Source organism: Leopardus geoffroyi, chromosome B3 (assembly GCF_018350155.1).
Source record: "Leopardus geoffroyi isolate Oge1 chromosome B3, O.geoffroyi_Oge1_pat1.0, whole genome shotgun sequence".
Taxonomy (NCBI): Eukaryota; Metazoa; Chordata; class Mammalia; order Carnivora; family Felidae; genus Leopardus; species Leopardus geoffroyi.
The window spans coordinates 123,297,313-123,313,781 of NC_059337.1; the positions used below are offsets into that span (position 1 = coordinate 123,297,313).

Here is a 16,469-nt window from a genome sequence, read left to right on the forward strand (position 1 = left end):
TAGATAAAATTTTATTGTAGTATACAGAATAAATACAAAAGAGCTTGCAATACATTTATATGGTTTGAAGAATAGCAAAGCAAACATTTGTTTGAGATCAGTCCTATGCTTCTCTTTACACATTTTGTTTTCCTTGCTTAAATTTACCTCATGGAAATCCCTCTATGTCAAAAGCAGAGCTCTAATTGACTCTTTTTAAGGGGTGCATAATACTCTATTGTGAGGATGTATCATATATATGGCATTCCTCTATTAATTATAATTTTATTGACAGCTTTTTAGTCTACCATGCGTGATGTTGCAGTAACTGTCCCTGTGCTATTTGCACCCTATTTGTGCTTTGGTCTCTATGGGATAGTCTGGGAGTGGGATTGATGAATAGGAGGGGATATGAATAAATGTAATCATACTATTTCACAAGTGTTTCCTCCAGCTGTGTGTGAGAACAGCCTTCACACACATCCCTGATAGGAACTGAGGCTATTGCCCTTTTTAATTGTGCCAGGCTGAGGAGTGCCAAATATCTCGTTGTTATTTTATTTAATTTAAAATTTACTTATTTGTTTTGAGAGAGAGAGGAGAGAGAGGATAAGCAGGGAGGAACAGAGAGAGGGAGAGAGAATCCCAAGCAGGCTCCGTGCTGTCAGTGTATCCAGCCTGATGTCTGGCTCTATCCCAGGAACCATGATCATGACCTGAGCTGAAATCAAGAATCAGTTGCTAAGATGACTGAGCCACCCACACGCTCCTCTCGTTGTTATTTCAATTGTGAATCTGAGCATCTTTGCATTTGTTTGTAGGTCATCCAGCTGAGTACTTCTGTGAAGGGACTATTCATGGCTTTTGCTCATTTCTTCAGTGGAGATGTTTGTTTTACCTTGTCTTTTCAATGTCCACTACTTGTTTATTTTGTTGATGGGGTATGTTTTTCCATCAAATGTGTTCTTTTTTGTGCAGTTAAACATCTGTTGTTATTGTTTTTTTAAATGTATAGCTTCTGGGTTTCCAGTCTTGGTAGAGAATGTTTCCTCCATCCTCATTTCTAAAGGGCCTGATTAGTTACTTAGGTTGTCAAAATTAAAAAAGAATAGTTTTACTTTTTACATTTAAATCTTAAGCTATGTGGAAATTTTTGTGTTTAGTATAAGCTGGAGGTCCACATGAATTTTCTTTCTAATGATAATTATAATAATGATAGCTAATGCTTTACTGAGCGTTCCTTGTGTGCTGCACTCTTACACAAGTGCTTTGTGTATATTAACTAATTTTAATCCAGTTTCTCATAACTCCAAAACACACATTTTCTTACTTATCCCCATTTTTCAGATAAGGAAAAATAAAACACAGAGAAGCTGAGTAAGTTCAAAGGTCATACAAAGGTGGAGTGGTAAAACTGGGATGTAAACCCAGGGAATATGGCTGTGAGGTCCATACTCCTGCTATAGCTTCTTGCTTGGGTTAACTAGTGAGCCAGGACTATTTGTTAAATAATCCATTTTTTCCCCATTGAATTGCATTACTGCTTTTGTCCTTTATTAAATTTTCATGAACACCAGAGTCTATTTCTATATTCTCTATTCTATTCCCTGATCTATTCTCCTCTTCCTATAATAATTCCTTATTGATTTGATTATAGTAGCTGTATGATGTCAGACATCTATATAGTCCAGTCCTCTCTCCTTCTTTTATCATTCATTTGATGACTATTTTGTAGACATTCATTCCTCCATATATAATTTATGTTCATTTTATTTAATTAAAATATCTGGTGATATTCTAACTGAAATTGCATTAAATTAATATATTAATTTGGGGATAATTGGCATATTCATGTTAAATATTCCAATTTAAAACATAGCATACTTTTCTCTTCATTCAGATATTTCATATTTTCCAGTAAGATATGATACTTTCCTCTGTGTTGCCCTCTGCATTTTTTAGTTAAATTTATTCATAAATATTTTAAAGTTTTAATTGATGTCATCAATTAAATATTTTTCTCCCATTTCTATTTTTTCATGATTATTACTAGTTTAGAGAAAGAAGCATTGATTTTGTATATTTATTTTATATGCAACCAATATGATGAAAGCTATCAATGTAATCTTTTTTATTAACGAATTAAAATAATCATATCAATACAGGCTGAAACAGCATTGATAAATTTCAGCAACCATTCTTAATAAAATCTAGGTAAGATGGAAATAAAAGATCATTGTTTAGATACATAAAGATTATTTACTAAAAACCACAGCAGATCTGACAAACATAAGAATCATTGCATTAAAATTAGAAAGTATTCAGAGATTGTGTTACCAGTAATAAATATTACATTTGCTATAACCTCCAAGGTAAAAAAAAAAAAAAAAAGAAAATAAAATAATTGGTATAAATATCAGAAAAGTAGACTTAAAATATCTCTCTTTGCTGATGCTATGATTGCATATCAAGAAATCTAAGCAACTCTGGTTAAAAACTTGCTGACTGAAAGAGATAATTTGGTCAGCTGGACAGGTCTATAAGCTAAGAATATAATATCAAAAGCTTTCTCTATTCTATCAATAATTAACCATTTTTATTTTCAAAGTTCAAATTCTAGAGAAGGAGCATCTCATTGCCCTAGCTTGGATCATTTCCCACCCCTTGGCTAGGGAGGTGGAATCTTCTTACAACAGCCCCAGTAGACTCAGGGGAACAAGTGTGAATACTCAAGGAGAAAGATTTGAGGGTCAGATTTTTTTTTGTAAGCTGTAATGTGTGTTATTTTTTGGTCAGAGAAATCAGGTCCAGTCTAACCAGTTCTATCCTCTTGCCTAGAGGATGCTTTGCTTCCCTGTTTCAACTCTACACAGCATCCAGGACCATGTCTTATACCTAGTAAGTAGGTCTTTGTTAATCCAAACAAAACTATTTATGGCTTTACTGTTACTATTCCCTTATTCCCTTTCTCCAGGATGCCCTTCCTCCTTCTCTCTCTGTTCACTTGCTAACTTATTTTTAAAGCGTTAGCTCATGTGTCATCTCTTCTGGAAAGCCCTTCCTGAGCCCATACTCCCAGTGTATATTAGACGTCCCCTTCAAAATTGCTACAATACCCTGTGTGCATCAAGCTTGCCACACTGATTCAGATAATTATCTGTTCATTTGTCTGCTGCCTCCATTAGACTGTCAATGCCTCATCAGTGTGCTCAGCTTCTGGGGCATGGAATGGTACACAGGTGACCCCAGTGAGTATTTTCTGAATAAATGAATAAATGTATGAATGAACTAAGCAAGGCTTTGTTAGCAGTGATGTTGGTCCTATCTTTTCATAATTTGTGGTCTAATTTTACCTTTTCTCTTCCAATTCCATTAACCTCCCAGCTCTTGTCTCTGATGAGGATGCTGGGTAAATGCTCGGTGAACTTTTAAACTGCAATACATTTCTTCCTTGCATCCTGGGTCTTGTATCCTTGTCTTTCATCTGTTTATTCCGATCTTGTTTGAACATTAAGCTGCTTCCACTGCCCCTATCTTATCACCCTCACTCTCCCTGTTGGGAGACTGCTATTTAATAAAATAAGAGCCTCTTGGAATCTTTGACTTATTAAAGAGGACTTCTAAAGGACAAGATAGAATTGGTTCTGCAAGCTGCTACTACCATGGCCTTCTTTTTCTCTTGGTTTCTCCCTGACAGCTTGCCATTTGTGCATCCTTGGTGCAACTGGGGTGTTGGTGTCCAAAAGAGGACTATGTACTGAAGTCACTCACATTCAATTATTAGGGAAGTTCAAATGACCATTCTTTTGATAGTAATTGTGTTTTAAAAGAAAACAAGAGTGAACGTTAAAAACAAAAACAAAAAATTCACACCAGAATTTCAGGTAAGCATCAGTTGGGAAGATATTTTGGGGTGAGTAGGCCATTATTAGTAAAGTTCAACTTGCTCCACAGAAGGGACTGAGAGTCCTGCCTGGTATGCCTGAGGACAGCCTTGCATGGCATGGAGATTAGACTGGAGGTAGTACAGGACATGTGGATTCAGAGGTTGGAGGACAAGTCTAAGTTCTACCTATGTACCACCGTGTGACCTTAAATAGTTCATGTGACCTTTCTGAGCTTCAGTGTCCTCCTCTGTAAAATGAGGACTGCAATACATATCTATATAGTCACTCTTGTGAGTAGCAAATGAGATAAGAGATGTAAAGCCTTTAGGAGTCAATGAAGTGTAATGGTAGAGTGTGAGGGTTACACGGTCTGATTGGTTGGGTTCAGACTCTGGGCCTGGCATTAACTGTCAATGACCTTGTCCACATTTCTAACCTCTGTTTTCCTCAATTTCTCTCTCCATATCATAAGGGTCATATAGAACCCCTTGTAGGTGGTTAAAGATGAGATGAAATGAATTTGTTTCATGCATGAGTGGCACATAGCACTCAGTTGGTGAGGCTCTCATCATCAAAGCTACAACAGACAAATGTAAGGCCCTGTGTCACCAGGGCCAGTCTAAACCTTTTCCTTGGCCTTAGCTGAAGGATCGAGACTTGCTTTATTTCTATTTATGAATGGACCTATTAAACCCAGCTCCAGTTTATTTTCTCCCCCTTACCTCTGTGTATGCCCCTTTTTCTAATCCAGATGCAGAACTTTGCCTTACTGATTTCCACGAGAAATTCCACACTCACTCTCCCTCTTCTATTTTCCCTTTATCCCCTCCCTCTCCTTGTCCCTCCATTTTCCTCTCCTCTTTTCTACTCCTACCCTTCCTCTCCCCTTTTATCTCTCCCTCTTTCTGCACACCCCCCTCCCCTTCCACCACCCCTGTTCTTCCCTGGGGCTCCCACATTACCCTTTGCTGTAAGTGGGCTCATGAAAATATCTTTGTGTTTTAACAAGGGCATGTCTCTCCCTAAGGAAAAAAAGATCATACTGCTGCTAAGACAGTAACGTTTTCTTCTCATTATAAAATAGTAGGGCTGCATGTGCCCTTAGAGATCAAGTAACTCAGAGGTTCTCAGACACGGCCAGTTGGTCATGAAACCCTGGGCAGCATTTAAAAAGCTGGGTCCTGCCCCAGTGATACTGGATCAGTAGGTCAGAATTGGGACGTGGTTTTTGTGTGTGGTGTCCCAGAATATATTTATTTTAATTCAGGAGGGCTTGGATTTCAGTCCTCATTCCACTGTTTGCTAACAGAATTATCTTGGGTGAGGTACTAAAACTTCCAGAGCCTTGGGAATATCTCTTAGATATGGAAAATAATTCCTTCCTCAAATAACAAGTAGTAAGCTGCAGACTGGTCACATAGTAGGCGTTAACAATTATTTCTTTTCTTCCTTCCTTGGGTGAACAGTATAGAATCCTGATTACCTCTACACACACAGGGTGAGGATGGAAGAAAGTGTCCTTGTTGTACATCTTGGAAAGGGAGAAGGGCTAGCTAGCCTCATCATAGCCACTTAGGATCCCCGCCCAGCTGTCTCCAAGAAGTCCCAGGAACAGGCATTGAGTCAGGAAACAAAAATAAACAACACTTATTGTGAATTTACTTTCTCAGGACTATTCCATTTTATCTCTGCAACAACCCAGTGGAGAAAATACTGTTATTATTTTTAACCACATAGACAGTAAAGTGTCTGCAGGCAGAGTTTTTGCTTTCGTTTTAGTCTACTGTTTACAAGTCTGGATCATTTACCCCATCCCTTGTTTAATGTGTTCAGATCCCAAATAGGTATTGAGGGGTCTTAGATTCACTCCAACCATAATGTATCGGGCACCTCACACAGAATTGCTGGTAGCTTGTGTGAGGAGCCCCGAGAATGAAGAATGTGAAGTTGTGACTATCTGGGCTTCATTTTATTTGCTGCTTGAAACACCTGAGCACTGACCATTGAGCCCTGCTACACAGTTCCTGCTGATTCTGAGACCCACTCTTTTCAGTGCTTCCCACATTGTGTTTGCCTCCAAACCTTAGCCCCAGAAATTTTGTTCTTCCCCTTGCTCCATCTACCCCTCCCTTCTTAGACTTGCAGGAAAAGATCCAGGGAGGCCATTCATTGGAGGCTTGACAGTGGTGCTTTTTGAGGAGGAGGAACACTTGTGATTTCATGATAACAAAGTTCCAAGTTGAGTAAGTCCAGGGAGCCGAGATGCTTTGTCACAAGTTCTGTATTTCTACCCCTCCCCAGTCCCCACGTCCCAGCCAGTGTGTTTAAATCTTGCTCATTTTCTTTCTTCATTGCCCATTTAGTTTTGTCTTTAAACTCACTGTCCAAATGACTGCCCCAGTTAGCTGTGCCCACAGAAACTGGCTTATTAACTCTTTCCACCAGGCAGTAATGCTGGTGCTGGGGGGTTGGGATTTCTCAGGTTTGAAAAGAGGAGGGAAAAGACATAACGTTTTAAAAAAAGAACCAGAAAGGCAGAGAGAGAAGAGTGTGTCAAGGGAGATGAAGTTGTATTCTGATGGGAACAGATTGCCCAAAAGGCAGGTGGGTGGCAGAGAGTAAAAATAACCAGGGAGTGACCGAGCCTTCATTTCCTTTAAAACACTCACACTTTAGGGAGATATTGAAACTGCTAATTTTGTTGGCACATTGACACCTCCTCCTAATTAATGGAGGGCTTATTAGGAGGAGACCAAGCTGCTCACACACAAAGAAAGGAGGGAGAAGATGTTGAACTTACTCAGCTTGGCAGTAACGAACAAGTGAGGTGCCACTGGGTGTGTGGTTACTTGTGGGCGAGCTGGAGCAGGAGCCTTCTGCCGGGCCCCCTTCCTCCTGGCTCCTTGTGCTCACTGCTGCCCTCCTGGGCTCACCACTTAGAGGCAGGGCTGGAGACAGGCTGCTTCTGGCCCAGACAGGCTAGAGGGGGCTCCCTTTAGAACAGAGGCTCCAGAATCTGGCCTTCCAAGGAAAGGAAAAAGTACAATTCTCATGACATCTGTGTGCTTTGTCAAACAAAATCTTCTGCACGGATCTTGCAAGTTGGGTACACCTGGGAGCAGCCATGTCTGTGATTCCAGGTCCTAAGCATCACCTTGGATTATTAATCTTTTTCACCTGCAGGACACTCAGAACACCAGAAGCCTGAACTTGGGGGAGGTGAATGCTCTGACATTTTAGCCTTTATGGGCCAGTTTTCTGAGATCAGCAAGAAGGGCGGTTCAGGGCAGTATCTTCCAATGTTTTTCAGACTTGGAACAACTAACTCTATTTTCTGGGTGGGGGGAGGGGGGATATGTCACTGGATCTCATTTTCCAAAGTCACATATTTGTCCTTTCAGATCCCTTATGTAGTCCATTATATACACACCATAGAGCAGTCAAGATCAGGGGCTCAGCAGCAAAGGGGGGCGTCACCCCTCAACTTTGCCACTCACCAACTTGAGTTTTCTTCGGCAGTCATCTACTATATCTGTGTCTTTATTTCCTCATCTATAAAAAGGGGACCTCAATAGCATCCACTTCAAAGGACCATTGTGAGGGTTAAGGAGATAAAGGATATAAAGGGGTTAGTTCCATGCCTGCATACTAAGCACAAAATAAATCACAATGTAAGGATCAATTTTCAAAAAGCTTTAATTTATAATTTTGTGGCAATGTGCTTATACACTGGGGAGGGCAGGGTTTTTAAGATTAGCCTTTAATAAATGGGAAAATTGAGTCATGCAATGAATTGGTGACTTTCCCAAGGTTTACAACTAAGAAGATCCAGAGCTCAGGTATTCTGGTTCTAGATTATTTTTTATTGTTGTTTGCCATGCAAACACACTCATATCATCCCTCAACATTCTTTATCCTGTCCCACTAGTGCAGCAGGGTTCAGGGGAGAGTGAGAAATGTCACGCAGCTGCCCCAGTCCAAAGATGTGTGGCTCAGAGGAGGGAACCCCTGACTTGGATAGTCACCATGCCTTGTGATCTTGGACAAATCATTTTATCTGACTGAGCTCCAAATCCCCTACCTTTACGTGGAACATGATGATTATTTCTTTTTGTATGTGCATATATTTTACACATATATTTATATGTGCATATATTTTGCACGTATTTTGTACATATATATGTACATACATATATGGTATATATTATGCAGCTAAAATACAAACTGGAAATATCACTAAGAGCCAATGATGGAACATTGAGAAAGAGAAGAATATTCTTTCCAACAACATTGTGCAAGCAAAACAAACAAAGATGCTATCTAAGAAGAAAACAGAAGAGGTTAAGTTATGTCTTTAATTATTCTTTTGTTGTTTTAGTTTGGAGGTTATCTTTTTAACAAAATGAATAATGCGATTGGCTGCTATGGAAAGATGTTAAATTTTCATGATGTTGAAGTGAGAGACTGGGATCCTGTTTGTGAGGAGCTCTAGTTTCCCTTCCCAAAGGGAATGCTCCAGTGTGTGTACCCTTAGGGATCAGCCCTGTCCCGACTGGCTGGAAACTCTCTGTCAGCCCAGACTGCTCCTGACTAGGTGGGTACGGACCATTTTCCAAGGAGAATGCAAAGGAAGTGACAGTTTCCACTGTTTCTCCTTATTCTTCAGCTTAGCACCAGTAATCCATATGTCTATTCTGTGATGCATGCCAAGAGGCTGGTTAAATTGGAAATTATTCTTTGTTAAATAATAATAGTATAGATGGCATTTCCATTTTAATCTGGAAGTTCTTAAAAACAGCCAAATCTCAAAAGGTGTAATATCATGCATTGCATTTTATGACTCTAAAGGAAATGTGTGAGGGTGGACTTTAATGGCACTTCTTAAATTAGCAGATATCAGCGTTGGTGCTGGGAAATGCTGATGTGTCATGATCAGTTGTGAGGCATATCACATGTAATATGTTACTAAATAATAATTCATATACTGAAAATTTGCCAAAGATTTACTAGAAATTTAAATTAGATTAGGCTCAGAGCTATTGCTAAAACAACATCACTTCCACCTACCTGCATTCTAATATGCTCTTTGGAGATTCTTTGTCATGGGAGTGTGCCTCCATATCAGTATCATTCATCATGCAAGTTGCACAAGAAAAAAAGGAATATATCAACTTTAAGCTTCTCTGTGTTAACAAAGGCCTGACATTTATTTTCAAAGACCCTAAGGAGTAGAACTGTGGTCATTGAGTTTCACCTTAGCAGATGATGGGAAGAAAAGACATCTAGGACATCTCCCTTCCAAATTTAATTGGATAAGGAAGGGACAGTATAATTTAGTGGAAAGAGCACAGGTTTTTTTTTTTTTTTTTTTTTTTTTTAATTTTTTTTTTTTTAACGTTTATTTGTTTTTGGGACAGAGAGAGACAGAGCATGAACGGGGGAGGGGCAGAGAGAGAGGGAGACACAGAATCGGAAACAGGCTCCAGGCTCTGAGCCATCAGCCCAGAGCCCGACGCGGGGCTCGAACTCACGGACGGTGAGATCGTGACCTGGCTGAAGTCGGACGCTTAACCGACTGCGCCACCCAGGCGCCCCAAGAGCACAGGTTTTGAGCCAAAGTGACTCTGACATTTAATAAGCTGTGTGGCCTTGAACAAGTCACTGAACCTCTCTGAGCTCTAGTGTTCTAGTTTGTAAAATGGGGCGAATGATAGTGCCGACTTTATTTTGAGGATGAGAACTAAGAGGCATGAAGGTCCTGGCACAAAGCCAGGTACCAAGTGGCCTTCAGTTATTATGACAGCTACAGGATTACTGTTGTTGCTGTCTTTTTACATGTCCCTCCAGTGCCTGGCAAATAAAAGTATATTTTATCTGTGTGAGAATATAAGCTCAGCATCTAACTGTTCACAGGAGACAACTTTGCCTCCCTCACAGCTGGTACTCAAAGCATCAAAGAGGATCCACACTCCAGGTACTTGTTAGACAATTCAGTCAGAATCTACTACAATCCAGCACCTGCCAGAGGCTTGCTTATGGCTTCTGATATTTCTTTTTTCATTTATTTTACACATGCTAATGTAGTTCATGTAGTGTTTACCACGTATGCAGCACTGTTAAGTGCCTTAAAAAATACTCATTTAATCCCCAGAAGAACTCTATGATGTAGACCTCCATTTTACAGATGAGAAAACTGAGGCATAGAGAAGTAAGTTCCCCAAGATCACAGAACTAGTAAATGGCACAGCAGAATTTGGACCTAGATGGTTTGGCCCCAGAGCTTAGGAACTTGATTTTTATGCTATGTGAGAAAGACTAACAGTTGTATTAACCGGCATTTCCTCCTGAGTCGTCAAGTTCTTCCCCTGGGCTTAGTGACATTATCAGAAAGCAAGAGACCCAAACATATGACTTGAGTACCCCCTTCCTCATTCCTAACAACTTAATGTCCAGGCCTCAGTGCACAATGAGCACCTGTTTAGATAGACATTGTGTGTCATTGCCAAACTTGTTGCCAGTATTGTGTTCCATATTATCCAATATTCCCAACATGAAAACCAAGTGGTAAAGAACATAAGCAGAGTGTGTTGCTGCCATGAAATGAAAACTATGATGCCAATATAGTTCCCTTTCTACTCTCATTTCCATGGCTATTGGGCCAACTTCTGTGCCCAAGTGTAGTCACCAGCTCTGTTCACGTATCTGCTGATACTTACTTTTTCTGCTTCCTTTAGAGGATATCTGCTCTATTTTTTCCCCCTGATTGTTCTGTTTTTCTTATTGATTAATCATATATAATTCCTCTGAATCTCTTGGATGTAGGGAGGGTATAAATCATAAGCCAATAAGAAGCTTATGATGATTTTCTTACCATGTGAAATGTTTCAAGGTGTGTGGACTAAAGTAGAAGGGAGATGAAAAAAATGATATATTATCTATTATGAAGAGCTACCATTTACTCATTGCTGGCTTTGCAGCAGGCACTGTGCTAAGTGCTTTACATACATTATCCCTTCTTAATCCTTGCAGACATGGTTAATAAGCGATAGGATTCTAATTCAAAACCAAGTCTTTCTGACATCAGTGCCTGTCCTCCTAAACCACTATACCACACTAGATAGAGGAATTCAGTTTGGACACAAATCTCATTTTTTGCCCAAATCAAGAAAAAGGCTTTTTCTCAGGTAAAGAGAGTTTACACATCATCACCAGTAGTGCAAAGTCTCCTTGGGTTTATTTATTTTTCTCCTTCACACCTAATCATACTTGCTAGTCTCCTTCCCTGTGTAATGGGACACCCATTACAGATATATATATATATATATATATATATATATATATATATATCCTTGCAAGATATGTAATATGATTTTGTTAATGCATTTTAAATTTATATTAATGTAGTTTGTTGTATCTCTTGATATGATTTTTTCTTTCAGTACTGTGTATTTAAGATCTTTTTCATGTTGCTACCTATACATTTAGTTTCTCCTTTGTAACTGCTGCACGAAGTCCCATTGTATGCCTCCACCATGTCTTCCACATCCATTACTCTAGTCTTGAACTCTGCTTGTGCCAACAATGTGGTACATGGCGCTAAGTGAACTTCTTGGGGCTGGGTTATAGGGCATATACATGCCTAATTACACCCAAAGCTTCCAGACTTCTTTCCACAAGGGCTGTACCAGTTTAAACTCCCACTAGCCATGCATAAGAAAAAGTTCCAAAGTGCCACATTCTTGGCAATACTTGGCATTATTCACCCCCTCCATTAATCATTTATTGCAAGTAACGCTCTTCGAGAAGTACATGTGGATGTATATGAAAAAATCAAATATAAACAGGAATAAAAGATACAGCACATAAAGCAGCATATGCATTCCAGTGTTTGCGCCAAAGGCAGCAGGCACCCAAGTAAAAGCTCTTCTAGGATGGCCTGGCCCCGGGCGGCAGGGGTGCCAAGGGGCCCCGGGCGGCACCGGCCGAACTCGGACACAGCATGGAGAGCTCCTGCCCCTCCGGCCTGGACAGCACTAGCTCCTGGGGCCTGCCAGCCGGCGGCCACAACATCATAGGTCTCGCGGGCTTCAGGGCCAGCAGATGGGCACCCTCACAAAGCCCTGAGCTGGCCCTTTGCAGGATGGTGTCGCTCAGAAGGATCCCGCCAGAGGATTGGGGGGTGGGGGAGCTGTGGAGACGCACAGTACTGCTGGGGGCGGGAGGGGGGGGGTGAGGGGCAACTCCGTGGTAGAAGGCCTGATCTGGAGGGGCGTCAGGGCTCTAGGGTAGTGACACAGATGAGCTGTCCTTCTGCAAGACCTACCAGTCCTACCAGCACCTGTGCAGGCGAACTCGCCCCTGACGGTGAGCTCTGGGCTCGGCAGCGGAGGAACATTCCAGACACAGCTGCAGTAGTTGGCGTAAGTGGAAGTGGAAGGAAGGGGTGTGGCCAGGCGGCTCACGCCGGGAGGGGCCAGGAAGTGAGGAGCGTGCACGTGCTTCTAGAGGCTCGCACTCACCTGGGCAGGGGGGTTCACGTGCCCCTCCCAAAGCGCCTGCTCTCCGGCGTCCTCTCCTTCGGTGTCTGCGTCCCGCTTGCCTGCTGGAACAGGACAGGTTTGCCTATTCCCTTTCCCAATCCTCGCCACCTTCTCCCGTAGAATATGGTACAGGGGCGTATAGGCGCCAGTACAATGGACTTGGCCCGGTGGAACATTATCCACTTGTGTAATCATTACCATTTGATATATATAAGATGGTATCATAAGTAAAAGCCGTCTGCAATTTGGGATACTTGAGCATGCCATTGAGGTGGCTTGGGATAGCTTGGGATGCCGATTGGATGCACATAGTGCAGGGGAACAGCAGCCTTTCCTCTGAGTGCTCCCCTCCCCCCGCAGTTGGTTTATGGGTTTCTTATAACCTCAGACACTGCTTGGCTTTGCGCAGTAGTTATTTGTGTACCTGTCTGCAGTGAGCATCTTATGGGTTGTCGACCACGTTTTTCTTCTTCACTTTTTCAAGTCCTGCAATGCCTTGTTTGTAGCAAGACCCTCAGTAAGTGTTTGCTAAAATGAATCGTCTGAGTTCTGGAAGTTAATACCTGCTAGTAAGACACCGTTGGCTGGGAAAGGGTGGGTTGGGGCTAGGAGGAGCAAGCACAGGGGTTATCTATTCCAGTGGGGGTGATTCAGTCTGTCTTCTTTTCTGGAAGATTTCCCCCCTACTTTAACCAGACGTACGTACTTACATTGAACTATATGAAACTGCTCTGGTAAAACTAGACCTTTGAACGTATAGGATTTTTTCCCTCAAATCAACAACTTGAAAATTATGCCAGAGAGGACTCATGGTCTTCTCCGGTAACATCCTGGCTTGGAAGTTCCCAGAGACAGCAAACACTTTTCTGTCAGCTAAGGCTCAGCTCCCAACCTTGCTGGGCAGAGTGGATGACATGTTTCATAATGCATGAGTGTTTATTTAACAAACAGCAACACTTTTCTAATTGAACTGTTGTTGAAGATACAGCATAACCTTTCCCTCAGGGCAAGGTACTCACTGGCTTTTTAAGATGTGACCTCTCACTAGCCCATAGGCCTCTAGGGCAGTCCATGCTGAGGGCCTCATTAAGAGTGAGCTGGGTCATTGTAACCATCTGTGTTGATGGTTACATTCAGCACCTGAAGAATAGGCTTTGATGTAGAGTTTGGCTTCCCCACCCAGAATTTCTCTACATACCAAAGCTCTTGAAATGCAGGCAGGTGACACCCTTATGTGGGAATGTTGGGGAGAAGAGAGTTGGGTAAACTGAAGGAAATTCCGCACAACTTCTGGCTTTAAGGAATAAGTGATTCTTGCAAATCTCATCCTGTCACATCCTGAGTTACTCAGAAATGTGGTTCCATTTAGGTTTCAGGACTTCATTTACAGAGCTGGATCCCTAAAAGATTAAACACATATTGGAATTATGCTTTCTCAGGATGCTCTCTTGCGTTATGGTGGTTATGTTAGTCAGCATAGACTTGATTATGCTGCAGTAACAAATGAAGACTCTGATCTGGGTATCTGAAAACAACATAGGCTTCTTTCTCATGTTCCTTGTTGAACAATGGGGAACAATGGGTAACAATGGGTTTTGTTTTGGCAGCTCTACTTAAATCAGTTTCTGTCCCTGATTACCTATTGTAATGAAACGAACTGCTTTGAAACTTACTGCGTTAAAACTTTTTATTATGTACCACAATTCTGTGGGTTGACTGTGATCAGTTGAAGGTTTTTCTTTTTGATGTGATACCAACTATCTGGTATGGTCATCTGGTGTCTTGATCAGCAGGGACATCAAAGGTATCTCGTTCACATGCCTGGGTAGCAGTTGATGAGGGAATGCAGCTGGAGAGAACCTACATGTGACTTCTCCATGTGATCTAGGCTTCTTACAGCATGGTGGCTTGGTTCCAAGAGGGTGGATCTTAAGAACAAATATTCTCAGAAAGCCATCTAGAAACTACAAGACCTCTTATGACTTAGCTGCAGGAGTCACTCAGTGCCACTTCCACCATACTCTTTTAATCGAAAGCGAGTGACAGGGCCAGCCCAAATTCAAGGTGAGGAGACTACACAGAGGATTAAATACTAGGAGTCATGGTTCATTGGGGACCCATCTTTGAAAACCAGCTACTTAGGTGGATATTGACATGTTGGAAATCATTTTGATGAAAATGTGGTTCATGTGAATTGAACTAGGTCTGATTGTTAGTGGGTAAGTTGTCTTTTTTCTGGAGCTTGTGTGAAGAGAATGAGCGGTGAGTTGACCCTTATCTAGAACTATCCTTTGGGAAATGATGATATCCAATTAGCAATGGACAGGGCTTGCTGGCCATTGAGCACATATAACCTTTAGTCTCTTACCATGTTTCTTCCAAAGTGGCATGAAGCAGTTTTTTAATGAGACCTATTGAGATATCCTGAGACATCTTTTCCTTTCATGTCTGGCCTGTCCACCTCCCCGTGAACACATGATCAAGAAATAAGACCTAGGATTTTGGGATGGGTATGTAAGAGCCAAAGAGAACTAGAATGATAGCATTCTTTTTTTTTTTTTTTTTTTTTTTAACCTGTCCCTTGGCACTCTCAGTGGCAGCAGGGTGGGGTTCTAATGGCAGAGCTGGGATAGCTTAGATCCCTATAGCAGAGATCTGGGGATTGGGGCTGTGGAGGGGGGATGGAAGGGGGAGGCCGAGCTGGAGCACGTTTCCATTCTGTGAGAGTGGCGTTTGCCTTTGAGGCAGCAACAGTAATATTTCATGTCTTCCGTAGTGTCTCCTACCTTTAAATGTCAGTCTCTGCAGCCGCCTTATCTACTGTAGCACATTTCAATTAGGTATTCCAAATCACACTCTTTTCTTCCAGGACAAATATGCCAGAGGTGATATTTACTGTTACAGCAGCATTTTAAATACTTAAGGGGGAAAAAGGCCTAGTGAATAGCAGTTTCTCCCTTATAATAAAAATAATAAAATAACAATAATGGAGAGAAGACATGAATTCAAGTAACTGGCTGATTTAAGTGAACATCTTTTGTCTTCACCCTCTTTGGTTGCCCCCCTCCCCCCCCACCTAGATTCTTGCCTTAGTGTGAAGGTTATAACACTTAGCTCTTTCAAGAATGGCCCCCCACATCTTCTTCATTGGAGGTTCATGAATGTCTTCTAGAATGGTTTCTACCTAGAAACAACTGGGCTCTTAGTTCACCCACTCCTTGTTCCTTCTTTTGTTTTGAGGAATGTTTGCATGAAATCAGAATCCCCATTTCTCAAGTATTTTACTAGGCACCGTTACTTATCCCCACCTGCGGGACATTTTCATCTCTCAGTGGAACACCACCCACCCCACCTCTAGGAGGCATAATGGTTGAGAAACTTAATTATTACATTTCCTCCTTAAATCAAGTCTCTATTCCTTGGCCTAATACTGCATGTTTCAGCTTCCTTGTTACTGGTCCTTATACTACTTGTTCACCAGGCAGATCTTCACAGTCTCCCTAGTAGTATATTTGCACATCCCTTTGCCCAATTCTTGTGCAGGCTAGCACAGTGCTTGGCACATAGGGGCTGTGGTAGTGGTGGGCTCTCTGTCAATTTCCGCCTCCCCCCATATTGAGCAACTTTCCACTAAATCTCTTCTCCACATTTCTGATTCTTTCTTAAGAGATCAGATTAGGATCTACTGCCTCTGTTAAACCTTCTCTGACTTCCTTAGCACTCAGTGCTGTTCCTATCTGAATGTTTAAAGTGCTCATTATCATCATTGCTCATTTGGTACTTGGCATGTACTATCGTATGCTATTTTGAATGTCCATATGTTGTCTACCCAAATAGACTGTAAGTGCCTTACAGGCAGGGATAGCTTTGCCTTGTGCTTATTTCCTATTCCCTTAGAATCCTCAAGATTTTTGAACATAGAATGTGCTCAGTTAGTATCGTTAAGTGGACAGACCAAGGAGTAAATGGGAGCCAGGATCCAAAGCAGCCTGCCTTTTGGTGCCAGTCTACTCAGTTTGGAAGTCATAAACTTGCATAAAACAGGGCCTTTCATTTTACTGTT

General features: G+C 41.5%; 1 protein-coding gene and 1 long non-coding RNA gene across 37 annotated transcripts in view; both read left to right on the forward strand.

Annotated features, from left to right (window-relative positions):
* NRXN3 (neurexin 3) overlaps positions 1-16,469 on the forward strand; it is a 1,571,803-nt gene that overhangs the window by 353,802 nt on the left and 1,201,532 nt on the right. The gene's annotated exons all lie outside the window — the stretch shown is intronic.
* LOC123584154 lies at positions 2,818-5,527 on the forward strand. The gene is made up of 2 exons (XR_006705202.1): positions 2,818-2,877; positions 5,333-5,527. It is a non-coding gene; the product is annotated as an uncharacterized LOC123584154 (long non-coding RNA).